The sequence below is a fragment of the Notolepis coatsorum genome (assembly GCF_963971535.1).
Source record: "Notolepis coatsorum genome assembly, chromosome: 14".
NCBI classification, from domain to species: Eukaryota; Metazoa; Chordata; class Actinopteri; order Aulopiformes; family Paralepididae; genus Notolepis; species Notolepis coatsorum.
The window spans coordinates 106868474-106877229 of NC_140178.1; the positions used below are offsets into that span (position 1 = coordinate 106868474).

An 8756-nucleotide genomic window follows, 5' to 3' on the forward strand; every position below is an offset into this window, starting at 1 on the left:
GTGACATGGTCGACAAATCACATTGATTTGCAGTAGGCAGGCTTTTTATTTGATCAACAGAAAAATAATCGTAACTATACATTATAATCTAGGTATTTTGGCGCATTAGTATAGCCTCCGGTATTTCATCAGTGCAATACATATGCCTAATTTCTATGCGCAATTTGTACACATCCATCGTTACTTCTGTGTATTCTAACGTGCAGTAAAATATTACATGGACTTTGTTAACTGTGTAAATACACGTACACTACAGTAAAGTGTGGAAAAACATACAATCTAAAACTACTTACAGAAACTGACCAGCAGGTGTCGCACTGTCAATTATTATTATTATTATGCCACATAATTATGGCATCACTCACCCAAATGTGCTTTCTTTTTCCTCAGAAATTTCATAATGTAGGCTATTTGGTCTAAAGACTGAGTTTCATACAGATCTATACTAGGGTAACGTTATGATACATACATTTTTTGTGCATTTCATTTAGACATTATATTTATTGTCCGTGTGATTGAAAACTTTATTAACAGATTGCAGAATGGGTACAAACAATACAGTACAGCTCAATACACACAATTGTTAAGGGGATGCAGACCACAATAAGCCGTGACATGGTCGACAAATCATATTGATTTGCAGTAGGCAGGCTTTTTATTTGATCAACAGAAAAATAATCGTAACTATACATTATAATCTAGGTATTTTGGCGCATTAGTATAGCCTCCGGTATTTCATCAGTGCAATACATATGCCTAATTTCTATGCGCAATTTGTACACGTCCATCGTTACTTCTGTGTATTCTAACGTGCAGTAAAATATTACATGGACTTTGTTAACTGTGTAAATACACGTACACTACAGTAAAGTGTGGAAAAACATACAATCTAAAACTATACTTACAGAAACTGACCAGCAGGTGTTGCACTGTCAATTATTATTATTATTATGCCACATAATTATGGCATCACTCACCCAAATGTGCTTTCTTTTTCCTCAGAAATTTCATAATTTAGGCTATTTGGTCTAAAGACTGAGTTTCCACTGTGCTGTATGTCTTTGGAAGATACTCTCCCAATTCTAGGGAGATCTCATGTATTTATTCTCCCTAGTAATGAACAATTTATTCAACATTGCACATACTTTCAATAGCAAAAACACCATAACAATAACATGAATTTACATAAATTAACCAGATATGGCTGCAGAACATAATTGACTTTGAACTTTACGAGGTCCTCAATAGAAAGTAAAAAAATGCAAATATTACTATTGCACTTTACTGTTACATTTGCACTCTGGTTGGATGCCAAATGTCTTCGTTGTACTGTATAATGACAATACATTTTAATCTAATCTAATTAGACTGATACTTCATGCGCGGGGGCTCTTGCATCAGCCAGGGACCTGTTGTAGATATACGTTGCAGACTTCGCATTTTTCAACACCTTCTGAGAAGGAGTGTATTTGTGAACTGGACCAGTGTGATTGATCTTGCATGACAGTAAAGCACAAACAGTACTGTTGTCCAATGCCAGTCTGTTTTCTGTGACAATCTTCTTCACCATACTGAATACCCTTTCAGAGCTGGCATTGCTGTGTGGAATGCATAACAGAGCCTTCATAAGTCTCGCCAGCTCACTGAACTTCAAGTCCTTGCCTAGAAGGCCCCAAAATCTGTCGATTCTGTCTTCTTGGGGGAGCTGCTCGGTCTGGTATACGGCGAGTTCCTGTGACAGCAGATTCTGATCGAAACTCAACTGAGGGAACAGGGCTCCTAGCCTTCTCACTGTAAAACAAAACCATACAATACATTATACAATACAGTCAAAGTATCTTGCTGTCTTCAACTGGAAATTATAATTCTATTCTAACTGGAAACTGTTGCTAATATCTACCCGTCTTTAAAAAAGGGTTATTACATGGCGTTTTCACATTCGCCAAAATGCTTGATTGTGATCAGTGGTGCAGTCGTAATATGGGAACTGGTAACACGCCACGCCACGTGCACGCGGGTACGTGCATGCGCACGCGCGCGGGGGTACGTGCATGCGCACAGAACAGATTTTTTTTTTTTTTAAATAGAGAAGCTGAAAAAGGTAGCAGGATGTAGCCTTCAATATATAAAGAAATTATATTGTCAACAGATATGGTTGAAAAACAAACAATGTTTTAAATGCAATACCGGTAGTTACAATTTCTTTAATTGAATCAACTTAAACTAGAAAAGTAAATACAAACTAAATTAACAATGTAAGTTACATTGTTAATTTAGTTTCATTGAATTAACTTAAACTAGAAGTAAATACAAACTAAATTAACAATGTAACTTACATTGTTAATTTAGTTTGTATTTACTTTTAGTTTAAGTTAATTCAATTAAAGAAATTGTTTTACACACAAACACAAAAGCAAACTTAAAATAATCAGACAACTTGTGTTTACTTGAAGTGTGTGTGTGCAATGTGCATGACTCCTAGTGCACAGCCAGGGAGGTTTGGTGATGAACCTTGTGGTGCGCTCACACCCACTCGCGCGCGCAGTTATACACACAGACACACGCACACACAAGCGCATATACGCAAGTGCAATCTTTCTATCATACACGCTCTTCTTGCTCTCTATTTGTGTGAATGTGCGCGCGCGAGAGCAATTGGAAAGCTGGCGCGCAGCACGGCAGACGCTTGATTCAATCATAAGCAGGTAGACCCCCATCACGAATTCCGAGCCACATTAGTATTCACCTCCACTGCCATCACACAGAATGAAGGGGGAGATGCATTCAGATAGCCAACACCCAGACACCTAGTCTACCTGCGCTTTTTGTTATGTAAAACGGTGGCCGCCGGCCGGGTACTAGTCACAACGAATGGATACAGCGCATGTTTGTGTGCGCGTACACGCAAGTACACATCCGTGCGCGATCGCGCATACTTAGTTCTGCCTCAGTGATCTAATAACACGGCGTGTAACCGCGCGTGTGCACGACTGCACCCCTGATTGTGATTGGTCAATAGCGCTCGGTTGCCCATAGCAGCGGTCAATTATTTCTCGATAACTGACCGCTGGCATGGGCAACGCGCAATAATGACCGCTGATACGGGTAACAGAGCGCTATTGACCAATCACAATCAAGCATTTTGATCGCCACTAGATGGCACCATCTACCAGGCTATGCACAGCTCAGTGCATGTTGTGCTGTTGTGAGGAGCCACAGAAGTTATCTTAAACTGTTTCTATACCTGTCATTGGAGTTATGTCAAGCCGCGATGCAGGGTCTAGCACTGTCAGGTCCTTCAGGAGTTGGGAGTCAATTGGAAAGCAGGCGATCATCTTTCGTATAAGTGCTTCATAGAAGGCTCTTCTTACAGTTCTAAAACAGTAAAACAAATCATATTCATTAGTGTCATTTCAGGGCACACAACAGACTTCTCAAGTTGAGATCATAACTACAATAAACGGTACCCTATCCCCCCCCCTCACAGTGAGCTGTGGTGTTCCACAAGGAAGCATACTAGGACCGCTACTATTCCTAATTTATGCAAATGACATGTCGTCAGCTTGTGACTGCAACTTGTTCCTGTTTGCGGACGACTCAGCCCTGCTGGTCTCTGACAAGAACAAGTTACAGGTTGAAAAAGCCCTCAGCTCGGAACTAGGCAAAATCTGCATATGGCTCGCCGACAACAAACTATCATTACACATGGGCAAAACAGAGTCCATTCTCTTCGGCTCAAATAACAAACTCAGCAAGACCGACGGCTTCTCGGTTACAGTGGGTGACAATATTATCACAAGGAAAGATGAAATTACCTACCTGGGTTCCATCCTAGAGGCTAATCTTTCCTGTGACAAAATGGCATCCAATGTAATAAAAAAAGTCAACCAACGAACGCGATTCTTGTACCGGATCTCCTCTCTGGTAAACAAGAATACCCTGAAGACTCTAGCAGGAGCACTCATTCAAGGGTACTACGACTATGCTTGCACCTCATGGTACCAAAGCACCTCAAAGGCACTAAAAAACAAATTACAAACATCTCAAAACAAGCTAGTCAGACTACTACTTGACCTGACTCCTAGAACCCACCTCACCCCTGCCCACTTTGACAACCTAGGATGGCTTAGAGTAGACGACAGAGTACAGCAACTTGCAATGGGCCTGGTCTACAAGATACACTACGCGACCAAGGTACCCATGTACATGTCAAAATACTTCCCAAAGGTCAGTGAATACCACGATCACAACACCAGAGGGAGCTCCACAAATCATGTAAAACCCAGATTCGGCTCAAACAAGGGACTAAACACGTTTCGCAATTATGCCACATCAATGTGGAACGCCCTGCCTAAAGCTGTAAAGGAATGTGAATCACTACCCACCTTCAAAAACACTCTCAAAAAACACCTACGTGAGACTGCAATTCGAAACTGGCCCCTACAAATGTCCTAACCTAGTTGTACAGTAAATGACCAAGTAAGGCTTTGTCAATATTCCAATGTACAGTGTAAAATGTGTGTGTGTCCCCTACCCAACCCCCCCCCCCCCCCCACCTCCAATGTACAGCCCTCACCCAACCCACCCAACCCCACCCCACCAACCTCCTCCAATGTACAGTTTCTACGCCAAATGTATATACACTCCTTTTCTGGACACTTTTGTATCACAAACAGTACTGTATTTGCAAATCTGATATGTCATAAATGTATAGATGTAGCAGTACTGTCTATCTGTATGTCATGTATGTCATATATGTTATGATGAATTGAAAATGGGGGACCCTGGTGGAAACAAGACGAAAGTCTTTCTCTGGTCTGCATCCCCTTAACAATTGTATGTATTGAGATGTACTGTACTGTACCCATTCTGCAATCTGTTAATAAACTTTTCAATCAATTCAATCAATCAATAATAATAATATACTCACTGAAAGATTTTCTTCCTGGCTGAGACAGGGATGTCTGCCTGTTCGATGAATGCACGTGTCTGTTCTCCAATGAAGAGCGCTTCATCTGCCAGCTGATGTCCCTCTCCATATTGCACCTCCTTGAGAGGCACACCCATGATGGACATGGGTGGTATGAGGAAGGCCAAAAACTGCCTGATCAGCCGACACATACCACGTCCTCATTGCTGTTGAAGTATGCCTATATGGAGAAAATAATCAATGGAAACATACCATAATACATGGAGATATCGGCGGAGTGGAGTTTAGTATTACAATCTTACCTTCAAAGCCTCCCACTGGTTGAGTACTCTCAGTATGCATGTGTGCAGACTGAGCCATCTGATAGTGCAGTAGTTATCTGACTCTGTAAACTCCTGAAACTCCTTGAAGAGCTCACCCCTCTTTGCACTGAAAACAAGAACATATTTTGTAGGTAAAAAACAAAGAAGTTCCAGGCACTCTTCATATATATACACTCTTCATCTAAACACTGGAGGCACACTACAAGAACGCTGCAGCCCTCCTTGTTCTAGTTTATATTTTGTAGGTCTGCTCATGGTGTAGGCTACTAATAATAATATATGGGATTAGTTATGAGTGTGTGTGTGTGTGGGGGGGGGGCATAAGGGAGAGATGGGGGTACAGGCAAGAGGAGAGAAATTGTAGTTTTTACCTTTGGTCAAAGTGGTTGTGTATCCCGGCCAAAATGCTCGCCACTTGGCTGCTTTGATTCCACAACCAGTGGCAAGCTGGGCAAGGTGGCAAATGCAGCCCAGGTCCTGGACATTAGGCTGGCTTCCCCTTACTCTGCTAATAACAGAATTGTACCGGCCTTTCATGACACTGGCGTTGTCGGAGTTGAAGGCAACAAGGTTCTCCCATGGAATTCCTCTTTTGCTATTGGAAAAAAATAAAGATATGCCCATAAAACAACCTGACAAAAGCTGCTATGCTCTAATATTAGCTGTTACAATTAAATGCAAACTAGGTAGACAGTGAAATTATCTTACCTCAATACTTGGGATATCTTCGCATATAAGTTCTCAGCATTACCCACATTGCATATGGGCATGTCTAGGAACTTCGTCATCACCTCCAGATTGGACTCATCGTAGATTCTTGCAAGAATGACAAATTATTTGTCGTTGTTTCTGTTGTTCGATTCGTCGCACAACAATGAAAAAGGCTGAGCTATGCTTGTAACGTCGTCATCACACTCCACAGCTATGGCACCTGTTGAGCAAAAGAGTCCATTGATTAGATTTGATTGTCCTTTATATTAGCAAACAGTATTATTTATAGATCCTTTTCACAGCAGCCATTTAACAGAATGCAGGGTAAACCTAGGCTAGTATATTGTCTATTCATTAGTAACGTTAGCTGCTAGCTAGTCTGTGGCTAGCAATGAAAGCCACAAAATGGGGGAGGGGAGCCTGATGTAAACAAGACGAAAGTCTTTCTCAGGTCTGCATCCTCTTAACAATTGTATGTATTGAGCTGTACTGTACTGTACCCATTCTGCAATCTGTTAATAAACTTATCAATCAATCAAACAGCAAACACGTTGGCAGCTAACGTTAGCTAGATGCTAACGTTGACTAACTGGGCTGGATATACGATAGCTAACGTTAGTTCGCAGTCAAAGTCAAACGTTAGCAAACTAATAGTTTGGTCTATGTTTCTAATACATGCCGTCAAATATTATGTCTTTATGAATGTACCTTACCTTTGAGCAAACATAAGTGTCATTGGTAATGGTCTTCACATTCAGTTGTTTATGTGGGCGACGACACAACACAATCCACCCACCGCTTGCACTTCTCTAGTTTTCGTATGGGCTCCGGGAAAGGAATGAAATATACTCCGAATTACAGGTACCCCACGCACAGCGTTTCACAATCAGATATTATTTAAATAATAACATAAAACTGAACTCTTGACAGTGGTTTCGATCACAGCCGTCTGGGTTGATACAACCTTCTTCTCTTCTTCTTCAATAAATTAATGGCAGATGAATGAATGAAAACTTTATTTAACAGATTGCAGAATGGGTACAATACAGTACGGCTCAATACATACAATTGTTAAGGGGATGCAGACCTGAGAAAGACGTTTGTCTTGTTTCCATCAGGGTCCCCCATTTTCAATTCATATAGACATTTATGACATACACAACATACATGACATTTATGGCATAGGGACATATAGGTATTTAGTACTGATACATTTGTGACATAGGCGGTATTCAAATATACAGTACTGTTACCCCTAGATCCTGACAGAGTATATACATATGATGGGGAGGGGACTGTACATTAGGAGGGGGTGGGTGGGTGGGAGGGAAATATACATACGGCGGGGAGGGAATATATACATGCGGTGGGGAGGAGACTGTCTATTAGGAGGTGGTGGGGGTTTTGGGCATTTACGGTGGCCAGTTTCGAATTGCAGCCTCCCGTAGGTGCTCTTTAAGGGCGGTTTTGAATGTGGGCAGGGATTCACATTCCTTTACAGCTTTGGGTAGGGCGTTCCACATTGTTGTGGCATAATTGCGAAACGTGTTTAGTCCCTTGTTTGAGCCGAATCTGGGTTTAACATGATTTGTTGAGCTTCCTCTGGTGTAGTGGTTGTGGTATTCACTGACCTTTGGGAAGTATTTTGACATGTACATGGGCACCCCGGTCGTATAGTGTATCTTGTAGACCAGGCCCATTGCAAGTTGCTGTACTCTGTCGTCTACTCTAAGCCATCCTAGGTTGGCAAAGTGGGCAGGGGTGAGGTGGGTTCTGGGGTTCAGGTCAAGTAGTAGTCTGACCAGTTTGTTTTGTGATGTTTGTAATTTTGTTTTAAGCGCCTTTGAGGTGCTTTGGTACCATGAGGTGCACGCATAGTCATAGTACCCTTGAATGAGTGCTCCTGCCAGAGTCTTCAGGGTATTCTTGTTTACCAGAGAGGAGATCCGGTACAAGAATCTAGTTCGTTGGTTGACTTTTTTTATTACATTGGATGCCATTTTGTCACAGGAAAGATTTGCCTCTAGGATGGAACCCAGGTAGGTAATTTCGTCTTTCCTTGTGACAATATTGTCACCCACTGTAACTGAGAATCCGTCGGTCTTGCTGAGTTTGTTATTTGAACCGAAGAGAATGGACTCTGTTTTGCCCATGTGTAATGATAGTTTGTTATCAGCGAGCCATATGCAGATTTTGCCTAGATCGCGACCACAAAAGGCGCATACCGCCACCTACTGTACAATCCATTAAACCCCATAACACACAAAACAGATTCCCTATATGGGAAGAGCAAGGCATACACTCATTAGGGGATATTTTTAACAAACAGGGTTTGTGTAGTTATGGAGAAATATGCAAAAAATGTACTACTGCTGAATGATGTTTTTGAGTGGGCAGTACATCCACAGCTAAAGAGATTGGTTTTATCGGGTATCACAGTGGCTAAAAAGCTGATAGCATCACGATGGTTCCAACCGGAAAAAAATTGCCGAAAGGTCTGGATTATTACATATCTCGATGTGATCTATCAAGAAATATCTACAGCAAGAATTTTGGGTCTCAATGAATCCAAAATGACATTGTGGTTAGAAGTGGTGGAGAAAATAAAAGCTAGCATATAATGGTAATGTCTGGTTAGGAGCGATGGAAAATGGATGGATTGTCCAATGGGGGGTCCGGAAGGGGGGGGGTACGAGCTGGAGCATATGTGTGTAGGTTTTTAGATAACAGGTATTAAGGGTATATCCTATATAAGACAATTAACTAAAATGTGATTTCATTGGATGTGCACT

At 41.5% G+C, this 8756-nt stretch overlaps 1 long non-coding RNA gene across 1 annotated transcript; it reads right to left on the bottom strand.

Annotated features, from left to right (window-relative positions):
- Positions 1-206: 206 nt before the first annotated feature.
- Positions 207-6924, bottom strand: LOC311240343. Its single transcript, XR_014620487.1, has 7 exons — positions 6678-6924; positions 5962-6184; positions 5625-5848; positions 5233-5359; positions 4931-5150; positions 3245-3375; positions 207-1791 (listed from the first exon to the last, which is right to left on the bottom strand). It is a non-coding gene; the product is annotated as an uncharacterized lncRNA (long non-coding RNA).
- Positions 6925-8756: the final 1832 nt, after the last annotated feature.